The following is a 22,988-nucleotide window of genomic DNA, read 5'->3' on the forward strand; positions in this document are numbered from 1 at the left end:
TGATATCTTCCGCTGTTTCAACATCTCCCTCCTAGCAGGTGTCAGGCGAATAGTGCCATTTAACAGCAATAACCCAAATTCCTCCGACGTTGGGCCCGCAGAACCCCAGCGCTCTCTGAGACACCCTCAGGGGATTCTGAGTTTCTAGGGGTGTGTTCTTCCCCCGTATGTGCTCATGACAAACCTCTTCAGGCCGATGCTTCTGCTGTCTCCCACTGGGCGCTGGGAGTGAAGGGGCTTCGTGGGCCTGGCTGAGAGGTCCCAGCTGGGTGGAGGTGCCTGGGCGGGGAGCAGGACTCTATTCCGAGGAAAGTCTTTCAGCTTTCCCCCTGGGTGATCCCCCGCCCCCAACACCCCAACACACACACAGCACCACCTCAGGGGCTCCTGGAACCTGTCAAAGGCTCTCACCAGATGTCCCCAGGTGGGCCTGCAGCCTGGTGGGCACGTGCTCAGGCCTCTGCCTCGCAGCGCTCACAAGGATTTGTGTGACACACAGCATCTCAGTCGTCACCAGAAAGAACCATGTCCAGTTTGGGGCGCTCAAGCACAGCGGTGATGAGGAGAGAGCAGAAGGCAGCCACCACCGTGACCCCAGGCAGATCGGGGAAGGTGACGGACACCGGGACCTCTGAAAGTTTTGCCGGTGCACCCTGTGGCCAAGCTGAGCTCTTAAATTCTTCTGGAATAAAGAGCCCCCCTTGATACCATGTCTAGAATCTTAGCTGAATAAGACCTTCATGATCAGTCAACATTTATTGGGTCTAAAGCGCCGTCACAACTTGGAAAGGTAGGTCCTGTGAGCCTCATTTCATAGATGAGGAAACTGGGGCACGGAGAGGGTGAATAACTGGCCCAAGGCCACACAGCTGATAAGTGATGGAGTGAGGACTCATCACTTAACCGTGCTTCCAGAAAGAATCTGGTCTAGATGTTTCAAGCGATGCCCCTTTTGGGGCCTTGGGGATCTATGCTGGGGTCTCAGGAGTCTCACAGGAAGCTCACAGCGGGATGGAGGTGGGAGTTGAGAAGGCTCCACCCACTCACTTCAGGCACTGGCCCCTCTTGCATCTGTTTCACTGTTCAGCTGCGTTACAAGGGTTGTTTGAACACGGTGTGGCTCTCAAGTTGTTTCGCAGATCAGTCATCTAGTCCAGCTCTGTCCACCCTCTCCATCTCACAAATGGAATCTGAAGCCTCGTTAAGGGCCCATAGCCAGACAGGGCCCATACACCAGGGCCCAGCCCTCCAGACACTTGGCCGGGTCCTTTCTCTGTCCACCCAAACGCCCTCAGCTTCCTGGTAGACAGAAGTTCGTTTACTCCAGGGTTTTCTGAAAATCAGAAATCCTTACTGAGAATTCTCCAAATCAGGTTCCCTGGTCCCCTGGAAAACCGCATTCCTTGGCCATGCCGGAATAGCTAGTTATTTCATGGAACAGAGCATAAGACCTTTAAAACAGTTACTCGCATGAACAGGTGCAGCACTTGCCACTGTACCAAGGAGTGTCCTGTCTCTGTGTGGCCTTGGGTGTTTGCTGTCGTTTCTCTTTGTTCAGGACAGGAGGAAGGCAGCGATGCTGGCCTGTCACTCACCATCACAGCACTAGAGAGTGGAGGGGCAGGAGCGCAAATCCTGGGCCCCTGGCTCTGTGCCCAGCACTTGAGGGACCAGCAAGTGCACTGAGATTGAAAGTGCTCTTGAGAAGTGGGGAACAGGGCCTGTGGAGTGGCCCCCACCGGGCAATCCTTTTAATAAGGTTAAGCAAACCGTTCGGAGAGGATGACAGGGAGGTTTTGTGAATGTCCGGTGGAAAAGAAGCAGGGAAGAGAAACATCTGGCACTTATGAGGCCACTGGGCTTAATGGGTTCTCATACTTGCGACAGTAACTGCCGTCCCTGGAGAGGTGAGGTGGCCAGAGTCCCCATGCATGAGGTCAGGAAATGTGCCGATGATTCACAGCATAACAACTCTGCCTGACATCAGCCGAAGACCTAAAAATAGCCATCGGGGAATGTCCAGAAGATAATGGGGGAAAGTTTGACTTTGTGGGCAGAGGGGTGGGTGCACATGGAAAATGTCTAACTGGCACCTGTAGGGACCTAGTGACCTCAGGTCATCTCTTGACCGTGTAGGGATATAGCGATGAGTAGGACAAGAACCTACCCCGAAAGAACTCTTAAATATGCCCTCGTCCACAGAAGCTGAAATCTCACATCACCCATGCTCACTACCGAGGATGGTGGTAGCAACATCACCTACCTTCGTTATGTGTCGGGCGCTCTACTTACGCTCTATGTGCACAAATTCATTTAGCCCACAAGACAACCCTCGGAAGTAGGTTCTACTGCTGGTCCCTTTTGTAGATGAGAAAACCAAGGCTCTGAGGGGTGAGGTCATCTGCCAAGCTCACACAGCTGAGACTCGAGCCCAGATCAGCCTCTCTGCAGAGCCTCCCCCAGCGAGAATTCCCTAGCAGAGGGAGGGAGCTAAGGCTTTGAAGGCCACCAGCCACACCGCAAGCTGAAGGCAGAGCTGGAACGGGCTCCAGAACCCACTGGTGGGGGCTTTGCCCATAGCCCTTTGACCTCTCTTCCTTGCCAGTTGCAAATCGTGTTGTAGACAAAGAGGCTTTGGAGGAATCAGGCAGTGTGTTCACTTTACCTCTTGGCTCTACTCCTCTAACAAATTATCCAAACTCTCTGAGCCTCCGTGTCATCATCCTTAAAATGGCACAAACATACCACAAACATATGAACTGAGATAATATAGATAAAGCTTTGGGTACAGGGTCGTGCATGCAGTAGGATGTCAAAACATGCACACTACCTTCCCCCTGTCAAGGCTCAGGCCAGACAGCATCTTCCCTGGGGTCACCTGAGAGCCAGTGTGGGAGCCCAGCCTGCCCATCCCCATCCCATCTGCCTCCATCTGCAATCAGCAGCTTGGCCCCTAGGCCACCAGGTCCCTGTGGGCAGCAGAGGATGACAGGGGTTGATGGGAGCCAGTCCCAACGGGTCTGAAGGCAGATTACTGAGGACTGATGAGGTGGAGAGGGCCTGCTTCCATGAGCTGACAGCACAGCCTGGGAAGATGGGAAGACAAGAGGGTAAAGGAGTTCCCTAATCTCAGCCTGATGTCTTCTGGGAGGGCAAGGGTACCATTTGGGGGCATCTCTGCTGGAGATTTGGAGGCATTTCCTTCTGTGCCAAGGTCGCTCTGCATCTCTTGGTTAAAATTAGCTTCCTGCTCATTGCTCTGGACTGAATGGCCTTTTCCCGTGAACCACCAGGACCTGACCTTGTACAGACAGGGCCTAGGCCATGCCCTCTGCTCTCCAGACAGCAAACAGAATGTGTGTTTCCATTCAGGAGGCTGGACAAGAGGGTGAGGTGTGTATATGAGGGTGTGTATGTGTGTGTGCATGGATGGACATGCCTACACACGTAACTAACCAAACCAGGGCCCCCGGGAGGAGATGTAATCACAGAATTGTGCATGCTTTTCATCATTGGTATCATTCTCCATGTTGTTTCTTTCTTACTTCCAAGGCGCCTATGTGACATCTGATGACATCATCTTACTCATTTCTAGTTCTTAGCATTAAACAGCAGGCCCAACCCACCCCATGCACTGCACCTGAATCCCAGGTGATTCACACATACTTATTCAGTGAGGAAACACATGATAAAGCCAAATAAAGAACGGTTTGGCCAGACTGTCCCTTCTCTTGAGCTGGGCTATTCTTTTTCCCATCGTGTCCTCAGCTTCTGGCACAGGGCTTGGAATTGGAAAGTGCACAGTGGTTATTTGTCAAATATATGAATGAACAGGGACAAGCTGCCATCTTGCTCTTTGCTCACATCCCATAGATAGTAACGGATAAGTCAAAACATGCTCCATCTGGGCTAGGCAAGGATGGTTTGAGCCATATTTGACAAGGAGGCTGAGACTGGGGAGAAAAGAACACAGGGGTCAAACCTCTGGAGCCTCAAGTCCTGCTCAGCTGGGTGGCCGATTCCAGCTCGTCAAATGCATCCACTAGTCAGAGGCCCTGCCTGGAGTGGACGAGTCGGTGGCTCCCCAGTCCCTCCACGGGAAGCCTGCATGCAATGGGCACTCAATAGAAGGGTAACTGTTAATATTTTTACCAGATTCCCGCAGACGAAATGTGGGTTAAACATCCAGAAACGTAAGATACAGAGGAGAACCTCATGCAGGACAGGCGAACAAGTTCAAAGCAAGCATTAGACAGGCGAAAACACTTGTGGTACCCATATCAAAAGCATTACTGCAAAGAAAACTTAAGGAGTTCTCCCCATTCTAAACAACTGGAAACAAATGGACAAATGGTAAGACCCGGGACGGAACTGCACCAAAGGAGAACTCCAAACAGCTAATAAGCATAGGAAAATGCGCCCCACCGCAGCAGTACGCAATTTGAATGGCAGTGCAATACCTTCTGAATGACAACATGGAAATACTGCTAATTCCAATAATGCTGGTGAAGTCACGGGGAAAGGGTTACCCTCATCAAGTGTTGCTAGAAGTGTAATCTGATAAAGCCTTTTGGGGGAGCGTGTTTGGCAGTAACACCCCAAATCTGAGATGCATCTACTCCGTGATGGAGCAGTTGTCCTTCCAGAAAGTTTATCCACCTCCCAAACATGCTCTTGTTCCCAAACATATACGTACGATCCCCTTCATGGCAACAGGTTTGCCAACAGCAAACACTGAGAACCACGTAAAGGTACAACGGTGGGGAAGATGTAAGTAAATTGCGGCACATGTATTTCATGGACTACTGTCGTGTCATCAAAATGAACAAGGCACTTCTATAGGCACCGATAAGGAAAATCGTCCAAGACACGTCAAGGAGGGGGGAGAGGCGGAGGAAAACACACATGGCATGATTTTACATACATACGATTTTACATTTATCACACACACATTTATGTGTATGTAGAGGTGTGGCAAGGGGATCCAAGTGGTACCCACCCAACAGAGCCCTGTTTGACCTTCCAGGGGCGGGGTGTGGTTAATAGGACAAAGGCGGATAAGGGAGGGAACTTGGCGTTTCATCCTGTCCTTCGGAACTGCTCCAAACTTTTAGTATGAGAATGCATTAATGCATTTGGAGGAAGAAAAAAAAAAAAAAAAGACAGGCAGAGGTCAGTGATGGATTGCTCGGTGCAATTGTGCCTGGTGGCAGAGAATGGATGACATGACCCCTGGGGTTGGGTCCCGCCCTGGGGCTGTAAGCGGCCTCCTGATGTTGGGCCTCACTTACCTACCCGCCCCCCAACCCAGCCCCAGCCTATTTCCTCTCCAGATAGCACCCTCCACCAGGTTATCACCGTCCTCCGAGCCCCGCACCACGCCTTTCATGTGCCATCACGTGGCTTATCGGCTTATCGGGCCAGCACTGAGCGAGGCCGGTGGGAGGTCCGGAGACTGCGCGTCACAAGCGGTAGACTGGCGTTGCCGGACGGTGAGGAGCCCCCACCTCTCAGCCCAGGGCAGCTTGCTAATGGGGTGGGGGTAGGGGAACAACTTCCGACCACCGGCATCTCCGCCTTCTACTACTGTGACATCCCTGTGACATTCTTCAGACAGCCCTCTCTTCCTATAACAGTAACAGCACCTAACACTGATCATATATGCCTACTACAGACCAGCCATTGTGTTAGGCAAGGAGCATGCTTTGTTTTCTTCTTAATATTTACACCACACTAACAGGTACCGGGGTGCCCACATGGCAGATGAAGAAACACTCAGACCTATGAGTGACCAAAGCCACCAACAAACATGTGACAGAACCAGGATTTGGACCTGGGCCACCGAAGGGATTTCTGTCCAGAAAGGGGCTCCCAGCAGACTTCATCGGTTCCAGCCCTGGGTGGCCCCCAGGTGCCTCACACCCCAGAAGTGACTCATTCTGCCTCCTTATCCTTGGTAGTTAGTGAGGGGCCCTCTCCATGGGGGGTGGCTCACACAAATGTCATTAAACTTAGCCCAGCTAATTGAGAGTTTTTGAGGGAGTGACTGGGGTGAAAAGAACACTTCCCAGGACCAGAGACCTGACAGGCCTCCCTGAACCTCAGCCGTGCTGTTTGCCAGCCTCGGTTTTTCCATCCGTAAAATAGGTATAATAAAAGTACCTGTGGGAGTAAAGGAGGAATCGATGTACATCATGCCCTTAGGTGTCAAGTAAATGGGTGTCAAGAACTGTGGTATCATCATCATCACCACCATCGCTACCACCCTCATTTGTGCCAATCTCTGAGCCTCAGTCTCCTCATTTGTAAAGTCAAGAGGAAAGGTTAGATGATCTTTTAGGGTTCTCCCAACTATATTTATAATCATGACCAGCCAAGGTGAAGTTTCTTTGGTACCTTCTTTGAAAAAAATAGGATTGGCCAAACCAGAGTAACGAGACTGCAGGGGAGATACTTCTGAGTATTTGAGGAAACAACTTGCCTAAGTCTTCCAAGAACCTCTGGAAAACTGTAGAACGTGCTTTCTACTTGGAAAGCAATTGCCTGGCAATTCCATTAACCTCCTTCCTCAAGTGACTATATACCCCTGAAAGTATCAGGACAATCTTACTTTTTTTTTTTTAATTCATTTTTGAGAGCGAGACAGACAGAGCGAGAGCCAGGGTGGGGCAGAGAGAGAGGGAGACACAGAATCCGAAGCAGGCTCCAGGTTCTGAGCTGTCAGCACAGAGCCTAACATGACCTGAGCCAAAGTCAGACACTCAACCGACTGAACCACCCAGGCGCCCTGGGAAAATCTTACTTTTAAGATCAACTTTCCACCACAGAGCTTTTGGGAGTCAAGCTCACCTTTACCCCACTAGAAAGGTTGGCATAACTGAAAAGGAGAAGGAGTCTGTTGTGTGGTGTCTCGGGGAAATGTGAGGGAGCTTTGGAAATTTTTGGAAAATTCTGGACAAAACCCCTTCATGGGCTTAGGGAGCAGGAATTTGGAAAAGTTACCTGGATTTTCAGAAACTTGACCCCTGTTCCTAGCTCCATCCCTACTTGGTCATGAAACTACAGCTTTCTTACAGGTTGTGATGTCATTTGCAGGTGGGGAAAGTTGTTGCAGGCTTCAGCATAGAAGGGGCCTTTAGACAGTCAGAGCTGGAAAGGCCGAGTTCCCCTAATCTCTTGTGCCTGGGCCCAACCTCCAAGCAATCGCTGGCAACTTACCTAGATTCTCTGTGCCTCAGTTTCCTCTTGTGCAAATTGTAGCCACTCCACCTCCTGAGGTTACTGGGAATGCTGAGTGCAAGGCCGGCATGGAGAAAGTCCTTACCTAGCGCCCCCTAGCTGCTGAGGATGCCGATCAAGACAGAGGAACTGACTGAGGAAACATGGACAACTCCTTGGCTCTCCCAGAGGCCTTTGGTGACTGTGCTCCGTTCTGCTGGGATCATTTCCCAAGGCGACTAAAAGTGCTGGGAACCCTGTCCCAGGGTTCAGGAAGAAGATCAAAGAGTGGTGTGTGTGTCATGGGCACATGGTGGGCTTTGGGGAGTGGAGTTTCATGGAGGGATGGGTGTGTTGGAGGTGTAGGTGTCTTGGTGTGGGGATGTTTGGGGGGAGGTTAGGGAAGGTTGGGTGGGTCGTGGGGGTGTGTCTTAGAGGGCATCAGTCTCCTCAACCTGGAGCCCCCACCAGAGGTCAGACATGTTTGTGAGGCCTCTGGCAAGACGTCCATGCAGGCTGGTAGAAGAGGTGGAGTGGGCAAAGGAGATGGATGGAGAAAGGCTAGAGTGGACACAGGCAGTAACCAGCAATCGCTTCAGGAACCTGCAGGTGTCCCCCAGCCGGAGAGTTGGGGTGGCGGTGATCGATGCCAATATGTCCATTCTGGGGCATGCATCTTCTGAGTTGAACATTGTTCGTGGTGACTCAGATTCACCCAACACACCCTTGAAGAGCAGTCACTGGGAGCCTGGCATGGAGCCAGATGCTTCACATGTCTCATTGTGCGTAATGGTACAGAAACCCTATGAGAAGGCACAGATGAAGAAACTGAGGTTCAGGAAGGTTGGGTGAATTGTCCACCGTGGCTTTAGACTTCCAGTCTTGTACCCCCTTTAGGACCGTGACCCAGCTACTCACAACACAATTGGCTCTGGAGAACACTGTGTCAAGAAGTCAGTTGGGTGAGCGAAGACTCAGAGTAGAGTCTGATTTCAGACTTCCAATCAGGGGCTTTCCAGAAAAAATTTTTTGGATCAGTGTGACCCTCTCAGGTATTTAGTTGGGCCATATGAAACTGCCATTTTTTGTTGGTCAAAAATAATTGAATATTAGCAATTTCATATGGATCCACCCAATAGTAGTTGGGAAAATTGTGCAAAAAAAAAAAAAAAAAATGGACAGAGACAGGGACTGGAAAGAAAGACCTCTGTCCAGCTCAAGGATTCTATGATTTGTCCCTGGAGTTCAATCGCAATTATGATCAGCCTTGCTGAAACGATGGCTGGGCCTCAAGAGATACCACCTACACCATTACCACCCCACCTCGAGGAGGCGGTGCCCGGTCTTGGGCAAGTTCCTTCCCCCGTGGCTGGAAGAGCCCTAATGCTAATGTGCCGTGGGTTGATGGTGATGCCCACGGGAGAGTGGAGCCGGGGTGGGAGCACTGAGGGGTGATCTACTCACCAACGCTGGAAACACTCAATCCTTACCTCACTTGTCTCTCTGTGTTTCTTGTGTCCCACAAGGATTCCTGACCCCAGACACTGATATAAATAAAGTCATGGCGGGAATGCGGGTGGGCTTCAGTCCAGGGCGGCAGAGTGAGATAAGCACTCTGAAGGCCAGCCCACCTGGATCACCATCCTGCTGCTGTCACTTCCCAGGTGACAGGGAGTATTAACGGTCCCTCCGCTGCATGCCTCAGTTTCCTCAGCTACAGAACCTGGCTGGTAAAGGTAACTACCTCAAGAGCTGTTGAGAGGATAAGTGGGGAAACGTTTGTAAAGTGCTCAGCAGATGGTAGCCAGTGTCTGGGTTACTGCGCAAGACAGGAGTGGGCATTTATTTATTCAGCACCTGTGTGGAGCCAGGACTGGGAACGTGGGCCTGAGGGATCCTCCCCTAGTTTCCCCCTTTGCTCCATCACTGCCCTTGTCCTGGCTGCATCGTTGGTGGTCCTGGGCCCACCACAGGACTGTCTCCCTGTGATAACTCTGGGGTCATGGGGGTCAGCCTGGGGCCAGCAGCTGGTCAGGCATCTTCGATGTCTCCTTGCTCCCTGCTCCTGGGGGACCGTGCTGGAGGCTTGAGGCTCTTGTCTCAGAGACAACGTTGTAAACACTGAGAGGAACACGACAGCACCCGCAGCGAATCTGAATGAACCAGGAAGCACCTCTCCTTCTGGTGGAAGCCACAGGCGCCAGGGAGAGGAGATCCTGGCCAAGAATGGCAGCATCCCAGCACAGGAGCACCTGTGCCAAGGACCCAGTGTCCCACAAGTGTGCCCAAGGTGGGTGAAGGGATAGTCTCCAAAGCCTCCTTTCCCAAAATACTGCCCCTCTGGCTCACTTACACCTGAAATTCCCTGTTATACTCCTTTGAATTCTATGGGACCACTGTGAACTTCAGTCTCTTCTTCTGTGAATGGGGGCTACTGTGTCCTCTCTACTTAGCCGGGGGTGACGGTAAGCACGGACAGTGCAGTGCCCTACACAGAGAAGCATTCAGTACCTTCCTGTTGGGGCGTCTGCCCTCTCCAAAAGTCCTTTCCCAAGTTGTTAAGACCCCTGGGATGGGCCACAGAGGCAGCCTGGCCTGTGATGTCTCTCAGCAAAGAGAACATGATGGCATTTCAGAATGTTCATGCTGAAAGGCCCTGCAGAGCTGGGCTGGCCCAGTCACATCTTTCTACTTTATAAAGGTCCCCTGGCTCAGGTCGGATCTGCAATTTTAAGTTGTATGGACTTCAAGCAGGCACTCAGCCTCCGAGCCCCAGGGTCCTTGCCTCCACTTCGGGGGTAATAACAAGGTCTGCATTCCCAATCTCACATAAATGAGATGAGGTAAAAGGAAATGCCTCGTAAATTTAAAGTTCCTACTAGTTATTTGTGTTGTTTTCTGGGGTTCAAGTAGCTAAGTGCTCCCCCAACTTAGCTTGGGATCAGACTTCCCCAGCCTGACCTTCGTGCCTCCTCCCTTCCCTGGCCCACAGAAATGGTGGGGTGGCCAGTGCGGGGATCTGGTCCGTGCAGTCCTGGGGTCGAAGCCAGGCTCCATCGTTGCCGCTCCTAATTCAGTACTAACAGCTGACATGTGGGGGCCGCATCCTGCGTGAGGCCCTACACCTTCCCGGTGAATCCGTCCTTCTCCCGCCATCCCCAAGATGCAGATGCCCTGACTTCCCTTCCAGCCTTCCTGTGTGCCTCACATGCCGGGTATTGTGTTGTGCTAAGGGACACACACATAGTCAGGCACGACCCTGCCCACCAGGAGAATATGACTTCATCACAATCGTGACCACAAAAATGATGGTCACTACCAGTTATTGACTGCTCACTACACCCCTCAAGGTTGGTCTTATGACCTCATTCTGCCCTTTGGCAGTGGGGCCGATTCTTATCCCCATTTTACAGATGAGAAAACTGAGGACTAATTAGACCGACAATCAGTTGAGATGGGACCACAGCGTGGGTCTTTCTGACTTCAGAATTCTTGCCCTTTTTTCTACCATTTTTCTAAATACTCTTCCCGTCTCCTTAGTCCCGTGGATTAAGCCTCTGTTCCATGCACATCTTCCAGCCTCTTGTGATTCTAAAACTTTGAGCCATTCTTTCCAGCCCTCTGTATAATCTTGCCGGTTCCTTTTAAACCACCAATGTTGAACGGTCTTTTCAGAGTAAGGCTGCTTGGGTTTACTTCTGAACAATCCTGTCAGCTTCTGAGCTCTGTTGTCAGCCATGCCCTAGGCGAGCCAGATCAGAGTCCTGGTGGCGACAAAGAGGCTCAATCTCCAGCCCCCACTGAGTGTCCTTCTCCAAGTACAGTGCCTCCTCGATTCCTAGCCTCTCCTTCCAATTCCCACAGGAAATCAGTGGTGTCACGGAGGAAACAATTCCCCTTCTCTACCTACTTAACAACTCCACAATTAACTAGTTGACAGTTAACACATGAAACAGAAGGAGGGAGGAAGGGAAAGGTTCTGACCCATGAGGTCTGAGGGAACCCGTCTTGGCTTCCAGAAATCACACATTTTCTAAACATTTACAAGCTACCTGAATGTAAGCCCCGTGAGAGCAGCTGGTTTTGTTCCCTGGCCTAGAACAGGGCTTGGCACATAGTAAGTTCTCAGCAAATACTTGTTAAATGAATAAATTTGTAATTCTTTATGCCTGTTTCCCTCTGCCATGTTTGTTCTGGGTCCCTGTGGCTCAAGGACTTTCTCCAGACTTTGTCTTCTCCTCTCTCCCCATCGCCTAGCCTGCTTTCCTGGGGTTCTTCATGCTTCATGCTTCCTGCCTCCTGCCTTGAAACATCCCCTGTACAGACCCAGAATCCCAGGTTCACTGACCGAGACTCCTCTTGTTTGAGAGGATAGTCAGGAAAGAATTCTAGTGATCGTTTAACAAATCAAAATCTTCACATGCTCAATTCAATCTTTTTTATTTCAATCAATTCACCTTGGTCAAAACTGTTCATAAGAGGGGCGCCTGGGTGGCTCAGTCAGGTAAGTGTCTGGCTTTGGCTCAGGTCATGATCTCACTGTTAGTGAGTTCGAACCTAGGCGTTGGGTTCTATGCTGACAGCTCAGAGGCTAGAACCTGCTTCAGATTCTGTCTCCCTCTCTCTTTCTGCCCCTCCCCCACTCACACTTGTCTCTTTCTCTCTCAAAAATAAATAAATATTAAAATTTTTTTTTAACTGTTCCTAAGAATCTGTTAAAAGATTTACATTTCCCCTCATTTCTTTTCCTCTGCACATGTCTTAGAGTAAGTAGCAAAGGGGTGGCAAGAGACGCTAGGATGGGAAAACCGGAGGTCTGGAAAATCCCCAACTAACAATCAGGACTGAGTTTCCAGTACTCACAACGACTGTTCTAGTAGGTTTGTGGACTGTCGTATATAAGAACTCTGGAGCCCGGTGAAACTTGACGTTCCATTTCTTCAGCCTCTCTGTCCAGTTACAGAATGCTCTCCAAGGAAGGTCTTGCACTTGCCCATCAGCTCATATTCTTTATTGTGCTCATCTGGCCTCACTCACCTTGAGGGGATATGGGGATCCTCAAGCTAATTTCGTGTTCTGTTTCACAGTTCCTTCCTCAGGCCACCTCTTCACCAAAACTTGCAAGACCCACTTCAGAGGAGTTCAGAATCTGCCTTGAAGTCTCTTATCTTCTATTTCCTGCCTCTCAGTTCTGCCGGAATGAGACTGAAGCTTTGACACATGACATCCTAATTTGCCTCGTGTGATTCAAGGAGGCTGTCTCTTCCCCTTGCTCTTCATGGAAGTGGTGCATGCCTATGTCATCACAGTAAAATTAAAGTTGACTGGACACCCTGTTCACCGAAGCATTATTCACAATAGCCAAAAGGTGGAAACGACCCAGAGGTCCATCAACAGATAAATGGATAAACAAAATGTGGTATATCCATACAGTGGGATACATTCAACCTTTAAAGAAAAAGAAAAAGAAATTCTGATACATGCTACAGGATGAATGAGCCTTGAGAACATTATGCTAAGTGAAAGAAGTCAGTCACAAAAAGACAAATAATGTATAATTCCACCTGTAGTCGTCAAATCCCTGGAGACAGAAAGTACCTGTGATTTCTAGTGGCTGGGGGAGGGCGATCGGGGAGTTACTATTTAATGGGGACAGAGTTGCAGTTTGGGATGGTAAAGAGTTCTGGAGATGGGTGGTGGTGATGATTGCACAGAAATGTGAATACCACAGAACTGTGCACTCCATAATGGTCAAAATGGCAAATTTTACATTATGTGTATTTTACCACAATATAAAAAAAAAAAACTAAAGAAAATTAAAGTTGGCATCCAACTTGGTAAATAATAGCCCTAAAAATATTTGTCGGACAAGTTATCTTTGTTTCAGAATCTGGAACAGCCCTCCAGATGTTTGGAGAGAGCCAGCCAAAATGCTCACTGAAATATTCTCTGGGCCTTAAGCAATGCCTGGCACATGGCAGGCCCTCAGCAAATAGTGAATGAATCAATGAATGCATGCATGAATGCTGTAGTGGAAACTCTGTGTGCCTTCATTCCTACCTCCCGCTCCACCCACTACCTTCCCTTCCCCATCCTTGTCAGAGACTGGTGGTCAGCCGACTTGGTTTTGATGACCCATGTGGAGGGGACTGTCAGAAGTCATTTGTTCATGCTCCTTCCTCTAGGAATAAATGTTTCAGACAATCAATGTCTATGTTCTTGAAGGCCTCCAAGGAAGAGGTCACTCTAATCCCCGGGGTCGTGTTTTAAACACTCTTTGATTGATGGGACATTCTTCCACTTTTTTTCTTTTTTTTTTGCTCTGATGTAAACCTCCCATACCCCTGAAGAGATGAAGAGACGTGAGAGGCACCTGGAAGAAACAGGTTGGGGGGGGGGAGGGGAGTGCCACGCTTGGCTAAGGGAAGATATTGGATAAGAATAGGACTCAGCCACCTTTTAAGTACTATCAGCCCAGACAAAATGTTATGAGGGTTGGTGAGGTCTCCCCTGGGGCTGGAGATGGATTGCATGGCCTCAGGAAGTTCCCTTACCACGTCACGGAATTCCCTCAGAGTCTGTGAGGCCAAATGAGGCCACCTTTGAAGACCCCCAGTTTGTGTGAGCTGCCATTTTGGAGACTCTCTCCGATAAGTGTGTTTCCAGGAGCCAAAGGGAGGCCAACTAGTGATTGCTGAGTCTCACTGAAAACCCAGAGAAATAATTGTACAGCCAAAGGGCACCACGGGAAAATATAAACAAGTAATGTCAAAACTCACAACTTAAGCAAATGATTTATATCTGGCAACAAGAAGGAAGAAGGTCCCTGACTAAGGCAATGGCCTGGTTGAAAATATAAGGAAATGATGAGATGGCCTGATCTCCCAATGTTCTCTTAACCTTATTTGAAATTTAATCAGTTTTCCATAGATCTTAAAGATTATGAATAACCAGTATTACTAGTATAAGAAGACAGTAAGAGGGGCACCTGGGTGGCTCAGTCTGTTAAGTGTCCATTTTTGGCTCAGGTCATGATCTCAGGGCTCCTGAGTTTGAGCCCTAAATCAGGCTCTCTGCTTTCAGTGCAGAGCCTGCTTCAGATCCTCTGTCCCCTTCTCTCTCTGTCCTGTCCCTGCTCATGCACACTCATGTGTGCTCTCTTTCTCTCTCAAAAATAAACAAATATTAAAAAGAATAAGAAGACAGGGGTTCCGGGGTGGCTCAGTCAGTATGTGTCTGAATTCGGCTCAGGTCATGATCTCACAGTTTGTGGGTTCGAGCCCTGCGTCAGGCTCTGTGCTGACAGCTCAGAGCCTGGAGCCTGAATCAGATTCTGTGTCTCCCTCTCTCTCTGCCCCTCCCCCACCCGTGTTCTGTCTCTCTCTGTTTCTCAAAAATAAATAAAACACTAAAAAATATTTTTAAAAAGAAGAAGAAGGAGGAAGAGAAGGAGAAGAAGACAATGACGACAGTATGTGTAGAGGACACATGGTTAATTAAACATTTCAGCAGAATAAACGTCACTATGGCCATGTGACTTTTCCCACAAAAATAATCACACTGTTGTCTTCCAGTCAATGTGCTTCATGTGAGAATTGATACAGGAATTATGTCAGATGTTCACAAAGGATGTGCTCTACAGCTCTATATAATGAGACCTCTTGAAAGAACAATACATATTAGCATATTTTAAAATGTGAAAAAGACTTCAATAAAGAAGTAATCTAACCTAAGTACTTTGCCTGATGTAGCATTTCTCCAAAATAATTTTCTACAAATACAAAAACCTCTGTCTACCAATATCTATCATTCTATGGAAATAGACTTTCTTGGAATAGATTTAGGAAAATGCTTAAGTATATCATTCAAATATCCTTAACACACCCCATGATTCATTAAACAGTTGATGCCTATTCATAAAGATGGACTGTGCTGTCCAGACACAAGGAATGCAGAAGTGCAGAAGAGGCAGTCCTTGTCCACCAGAAACACACCACATAAGAGATGCTATGGGCAGTTGGTTTAGCAGGGGCTGTGTAATTCCACAAAACAATCCAATAGGAGTTGGAATAGAGGATAGCATAGGGTGCTGGAGACACACAGGAAGGAGGAAGGCACCTACGCCAGGTAAGCAATTAGGGAAGTCTTCCTGTCAAACATGCTGCTTGAGCTGAGCTCTGCAGTCAAGTAGAGGAACTAGCCAGGTTTATATTGGGAGAATGTTCTAGAAAGAAGGAAACACTTATGAAGGACTCAGAAACACAAGCAAAAAGAACTTACCCAGGAGATGGAAAGGAGTTTCTGTATGACTAGAGCAAAGTACACAAAGGAATGAGGAGAGGGATGGCTGGAGAAGAAGATGCAGAAAGATCGTGGAATCTACCATCTCCATCCCTTAGAGTGCGTCCTTCATCCTAAAAGCGATGTGGCACCAACAAGGCTCCAAGCATGCGATCGTCATGCCTCACGATATTACCAGCACAAGAATTTTAACTGCAATAGCATGGGGGGCAGATCAGGAAGAACAGGCGCTAAAGAGAAAATCCTAGCACAGGGGATGGGAGAGATTTCAGACAAGACCTACCATCTTGGTCAAGAGCAGTATCCAGGTAAGCAGTTTTCATTGGAGGAATCAACAATGGATGGCATTCTTTACATAGGCAGTGACGTTCAGGAAGTTCTGGTACCAGGTGTAAGGCCCGTGGCATGACACTGGGGGTCTCATGTCCTGAGGGTAGTGAGGAGAGATGAGATGGAGACACAACAGTAACCTAGAGAAGCTTTTTTAAGAAGAGGAAGTAGCAGTTAAGAGGCAAAAAAGGGTGGTGGGAACTGGGATGAGAAGTTAGTATCAAGGACACAAATCAAAAGTTTTGGGGATACAGTAGTAAGATCAGAGGGTAAGCATGAAAACCAGAGCTCCTTAAAACTCTGGTAACTAAGATCAAGACTGGCTTCAAAGCCTGGGGTGCAGGTAGTGATTGAGTGGCCTTAGCGGGGAGGTGGAGGAGCTTCATGAAAGCTGGAGAGCAGGCAGGTCCTGACAGGAGCTGCATCTTGCCTCCACAAGCTGATGAGAAAGCAACAAAACTGTTCTGGTCTATGCTGCCACCTGGTGGTTGGCAATAAAAACTGAGAGACCAGATCTCCAGGGCGGCCATCTCCTGCTTCTCTCTTGAAGGAATGCATACACTCTGCCCTCACCTCTTTGCAATGTTCTTTGTTTCTGCGTCCAGAGCTTAGCACATTCCCAATCAGACACATGCTCACATATACACACGTCCTCTCTTAGCTCCTGCATCTCGGCCTTAGCTCTCACCCAATTATCTCAGAGGAAAGCTCCCTCCCCCATGTCTGATCTTGTTTTCTCTTGTGCTTTTCTGCATTTTGTTTTGGGACAGAAGGAGATTGCCTTAAATGACCCCAATCGTAATTGGGAACAGATAGCGAAGGGTCTGTATTAATGGAAGGAAAACGTATTAGGTTTGAAGCTAAGCACAATTTTAAAAAACAGAACAATGCCATCCATCTTCATAGCACAGCACTAATTGGTGCTCAGAAGCCCCCTCAGATGAGTGCCCCCATCTATGTCTCCACTTCGGATTAAATCTATCTCTCCTCGGGAACTAGCATTTGGGGAAGAAAACTGACCGCTTTATCAAACTTGTTCTTTTGTTCACTTAAATTATGAATTTGCAATAGCATTCACTTTTCATTGCAGATATATGGCCTTTGAGGCCCTGGATTTAATAGATTCAGGGGGTTGGGAGGATGGGAAGTATTACGTTGTTTTTACAGGGAGGCATGTCACGATTTGCAGATAAAGCCACCCATAAGCAGGGGCTGCCTGTGCCATCACTCCGCTAGCTTTGAGGTTGAGACAAGGTCTGTGGGGATAGCTGGAGATACAAGGGGGACCGCAGATCCTGACCGCTTCACATGAAGAAGACAGAGAACTCGGTGATTGAACTTCTCTTTCTAGAAATACTACCACAAGACCCGTGCTGGACAACGGGAGCCAGGGGCTGAGGGCAAAGCCAGAGCAATTGTGAAAACCGGCTGCTCTCCCAGTGACTGGGCCGTCTTCACATCCTGGGCAGAGCACCTTCAGAACAAAAGGCAAGGCAGGGCCACAGGTGGGACCTTCAAGTGAGAGGTGTAGCAGGAAGCCGGGTCTGGTTAGCCGGAAGAGACCGTGCAGTTCCCAGGAGGCTCCCCTGGAAGGCACACGAGTTAGGAAACCAGAATAATGTTTGCAGGCACTGGTACAGCTCAGCAGCTCCAACTGCAGTTTCCCAAAACTATGAATTTCATCTTCTGTGTTCCTGGTCCTGGGAGAGCAAGAGCAGGGTGCCAATGTCCGCCTGTCTGTCCCTGTGTCTATATCTCTTTCTGTCTCTCTCACATGCACATACACACACACACACACTCACACACATATGCATGCAAGCATATTCTCACCTAGGACCTCTAATCTGGGGCTTGAAGGTGGTGGCCTGTGTCCTCCCAAAGGCCACAAGAGCTACAAGCCACCCCAGGGACACTCTGCCCCTGCATTCATAGAGTGACCTCCCAGAAAGCCAATGCCAGTTGAAAGTCTCTTCTCGGCGGGGCTGCAGAGAGCACACTCTTGCCCTGCCATGGAAGAACCACAGCACAGGACGGCGACTACAATAGTGACACGCATGACGACAGGTGAACTCTGATTTGTAAAAAAGAGTATCGATGATGTTGTTTTGGTTTTTTTTTTTCTTCCTGGTCTTTTCTTTCTTGTTTCTTTTCTCTACCCTCCCTTCACTCAGGATTTCCCATCCCTATTCCATGCCTGTTGATTCTGGAATGTCCACATAGAAGGGTCTCTGGGTTCTTGGAAGGGCACCTTGAACCCGACTTTCTGCACAGCTCTTTTTATAAGGCTGCTTCAGAGCCTGCGGGTACCTGTGGAGATTGGGGCATCTGCATCCCCTGCTTGTCCTGGCGCAGCTCGGCTCTGGTCCTCTCAGCCCCTGTCTCTCCTGGTCCCTGTCCCCCCCACCCCCACCCCGCCCCACAGGATGCCACCCTCTGCTTCACCGCTTGCCGCTCTCCTGTCCCCCAGGGTGGCTATCTGGCAGCCCATCAGCTGGACAAAGCATTTGTCAGCTTTAATGGATGTACAATTCCCAGCCCTGACATGTTTTATGCACCCCCGGGGGGCTTTGATCTCCTTGCCTGCATACATAAATGAGAGGATTACCGAGACATCCAGAACAGGGCACCAAAAATGTCTTTCACTGAGGTGCTTTTGCCTCCGGCAGATAAGAGCGACAGGCTGCAATCCCCGGGAGCCATTAGGGCCCCGACCTACAGGGTAACTTCACTCAGGAAGAAATGGTTTAGGGAGACTGGCCTAGAAGGATCTCCCTGTCATGATTCCCCGATATTGTTTATATCTGGGTGATGTGGATAAAGAAACCGATCACTTCTGGCACCGCCTTACCTCCCTGGAGATTACAAGCAGCTGTGGCTGACATTTGCCAAGGTTGCTTTGACTGACCCCGCGGTGGCATATGGTCACTGTCAGGACTTCCGGACGTGGGGGCCGGGCTGGGACCCTGGGCTGGGGACTGGTATTTTTAGGACACTTGGAGCCCACGGCTAGATTTAGGCCAGCTCTTCAGACTATTATGAAGTCTCAATGTCACTCCTGCTTTGCCCCATCTCTGAGAGAGAAAGGAAGGGCGATAGAGCGTCTGGGGACTGTCGCCCTGACCATCTTTTGTCCAGTGGATGCTGGGGGCCACTGTTTGGAGGTGGGGGTTCTTTAATTGCACACCCAAAGTTTCAAGGTGGCAACATAGATAGGGTAACTAACCAGCAGAGAGATGGGGTGGGGCCTCATTAACTAGATCAGCCAGGTGACCGGGGACCTCACATGTGGCTCACCTGAGCAAGCAGCAGCCCCAATCCTGATTCTCTGACCCTCATTTGTTGAATAAGGCTACTGTATCTACTGACATATTTATTATATGTGCCCATATGTTCTAGGGATAGTGAGTCCATGACGAATAAGGCACATTCCTTCCTTCAATGAGCTCAAGATTTTGTCATCATTTTCTTCTCAGTGAAATAACTGTGTAGGCTCTCTGGGTTGGAAGAGATCCTGAAAGACTGTCGAATCCATCCTTATCTAAAGTTTGAGGATCTTCTACAATATCCCTAGGAAAGAATCATCTGCTTGAATACATCTGGTGATGGTCACCTCACTACCACAAATCTTGACTATTGTAAAGCTCTTTCTGTGTTGGACCAAAGTTTGCTTTCCCTTACCATCCACTCCCTGGTCTTCCTCCTTGTCTCTGAGGCTGAGTAGAACGAGGGTGACCTACCTCCACAATCCTGTGTGAAGTAGTCTCTAACCCACTGGCAGGGCATAGTCCACACCTGTCAAATGGCAAAGGAAAATTAGGTAATGCTGAGTCCTGCCCCTCACCCAACCCCAGTACACCCACCAACCCCTACAAGGCCTTTGTGTGAGTTAGAAAGTGGCGGCTCTCTCCAAGACTCATTACCGCCACCTGCTGGAAGACTACACCAAGCTCCTGTGTGGTGGACAGAGCTGCTCCCCACTTCCTGGGGACCCTGCTCCTGCCAGCCCACAGCACTGTGGCTCTCTATTTTCTTCCATTTACTATGGGATGTGAGAAGAAAGAAGTCTCAGGAGTCTCAGCACAGAAAGGGGGTTGGTGATGTGTAAGTTAAAGCCAAAGTGATTTCTTGAATTTATTTTATAAGAACAAACAAAAAAGTCTTAAGCATCTAGATCAATCCTCTTAAATTTCAGAAAGCATCTCACAGTTCCAGATACTTTTAGCCTCTGTTCTTACCCCCTTTTGCTTTCTTGACTCTGCCTTTTTCATCTTCTTTCCTATGTTGATGCCTCATTCCCAGGGCCCGAACCCCTGCTGCCTTGTTCAGGATTGAATGGAGCAGGCGAGATAATGAATTATGGATCTTGCTGAAGAATAAGCCAGCTTTACCAATCTCTAACCCTGAGCCATGAGGGACAATCAGGAGAGACAAGCTCAATCATCCTCACTCCCTCAGGCTCTAAGGGCTGATCAGGGGACCCATGTGGTGCAGACAAGAGGCCCAATCCCATCCTCCAGTAGCTTCCAACCCAGTAGAGTATCTGACCTGGACTTGATACAGACATTTCCTTCTTGGGAGAAAAGGCCACTCTATCAGTCTGATTTATTCAGTTGCTTTCAACAAATGACCGTCAGTGCCAAGAATACAGTACCACGCCCCGATTAGTCACAAGCTTTGGGCAACATGCAGACCTTTGTTGTCTATCCTGTTCAGGCCACCTGGGGATGCTGGGTGAGAGAGGGCCTGCCTGCCCAGTGCTCTCATTCTCCAGTCCCGCACGTCTTCAGCAACTCTGTGCAGTGCACTTTCGTGGAGATGACATTTGATCTGGGCCGCGAAAGGTAGGTAGATTTGCAGAAGCGAAAGCAATCCGAGGTACCATGAACAGACGAGTGGATAAACCAGAGGTGGTCTACCCACACAATGGAATATTATTCAGCCTTAAAAAGGAAGGAAATTCTGACACGTGCTTCAAGATGAATGAACTTTGAGGACATTTGCTAAGGGAAAGAAGCCAGGCACAAAGGAACAAATACTGTATGATTCACATGAGTCAAATTCAGAGAGACAGAAAGTAGATTGGGGGTTCCCAGAGGCCCGGGGGAAGCAGACAGGGGAGTTAGCACTCAATGGGTGCAGAGTTTCAGTTTGGGATGATGAAATAGTTCTGGAGATGGATGGTGGTGATGATTGCACAACACTATAAATGCACTTCAGGCCACTGAATTGTACACTCAACAAGAATCAAGATGGTACATTTTAGATCATGTATATTTTACCACGGTTTCTTTTATTTTTTTTTTATTTTTTAAAGTTTTTTTTTTTTAACGTTTATTTACTTTTGAGACAGAGAGAGACAGAGCATGAACAGGGGAGGGGCAGAGAGAGAGGGAGCCACAGAATCTGAAACTGGCTACAGGCTCTGAGCTGTCAGCACAGAGCCCGACACGGGACTCAAACTCATAGTCCGTGATCTCATGACCTGAGCCGAAGTCGAACGCTCAACCGACTGAGCCACCCAGGCGCCCCACCAAGGTTTCTTTTAAAAGTTAGGTGTATTTGGGGCACCTGGGTGGCTCAGTCGGTTGGGCGTCCGACTTCGGCTCAGGTCACGATCTCGCGGTCTGTGAGTTCGAGCCCCGCGTCGGGCTCTGGGCTGATGGCTCAGAGCCTGGAGCCTGTTTTGGATTCTGTGTCTCCCTCTCTCTCTGCCCCTCCCCAGTTCGTGCTCTGTCTCTCTCTGTCCCAAAAATAAATAAATGTTAAAAAAAAAAAATTTTAAAGTTAGGTGTATTTGGAGATTGGAGGCCAGTGGTGGCAGCACTCAGGAGGTGCAGCAAAGGCACGAAGCATCTCTCTGATCCGTACTGGAAACAGAGTTTGAAATCCTCGGTACAAGCATTTACCTAGAGAAAGTCACCCCATGTATCTACGCCTCCGCCTTGTCCTCGGCAGAGTGTGGCAATGCTAATCCCTGCCCGCTCGCTGTCGATGAGGACTAAGTGGAACAGCCTCTGTCAGCCTTCTAAGCCACAGGAGCGTGAAGTGGTGGCAGTGAAACCACTGCTGGTGGGTGTGATGACAAGGACTTGGGCTGCACACTCACCAGATCCAGGTTCAAATCCCAACTTCTCCACAACTGGTTATGGGACCTTGATCAAGTCACTGGACCCCGCAGCTTGGGCTAATCTCATCTGTAAGGTGGGGTCAACATTAACTGCCCTCGGGAAATGCATCAGTCGGGGTCCAACCTGGAAAAAGAAATCTGTTCTGAGACTTAAAGCCATGGGATTTTTTTTTAAGTTTATTTATTTTGAGAGAGAGTGCATGTGTGAGCAGGGGAGAGACAGAGAGAGAGGGAGAGAGAATCCCAAGCAGGCTCCACGCTGACAGCGGGGCTCCATCCCCTGAACCATGAGATCATGACCTGAGCTGAAATCAAGAGCTGGACACTTAACTGACTGAGCCACCCAGTGCCCCATGGGATTCTACACTGAAGATTTGGTTAATCAGATGATGGAATTGGCGACAAGCCTGACAAAGGGCAGTGAGGTCCCCGGAGCTGAGCAGTGCAGGAAGACACCACCCTGCACCTGGGGGGTCAAGGAGGAAGACATGTTCCTGGAGCCCAGGAACCAGAAAGATCCAGAGAAAATGGGAATGGAGTGGGCCTGTTCAGAGGGAGCAAAGGCATGGAATTGAGGGCAAATAAGATAGGACAGAAGTGGGGTCTGCCCAGCACCTATCTTGCCCTTGTACTGCTACTGAACTCTCAAACAACTTTGCCTGACGTGGGCAACTTTCCCTCATAATCCTAGCCCATCAGAAGCCTGAGGGCACGGAGGTGGCCAATGTGCACGCAGGTCCGCTCCTGGAGCAGGCCAGGTGGGGAGGGGAGGAGTACAGAGGGGCCACAGAGAGGTGTCTTGCACGTGGCATCCTGGAGACAGCACTGGGCCCTTGAACCTACAGGAGGGGCTGGAACCCTCTGGGTTCTCTGTCTCCACACGGGTCTGCACTGGTCAGATCCAGCTTGGATTGGAAACCACAGAGGTGAGATCTGGTGAGTCCCGTCCACCCTGGAAGTTGATCCGGGGCTGACAAACTGGCCATCAGTTCTTGGACTTGGTCAGGGCTTG

This window comes from Panthera pardus, unplaced genomic scaffold (genome assembly GCF_024362965.1).
Source record: "Panthera pardus isolate Hobbes unplaced genomic scaffold, ASM2436296v1 HiC_scaffold_13, whole genome shotgun sequence".
In the NCBI taxonomy this organism is placed as follows: Eukaryota; Metazoa; Chordata; class Mammalia; order Carnivora; family Felidae; genus Panthera; species Panthera pardus.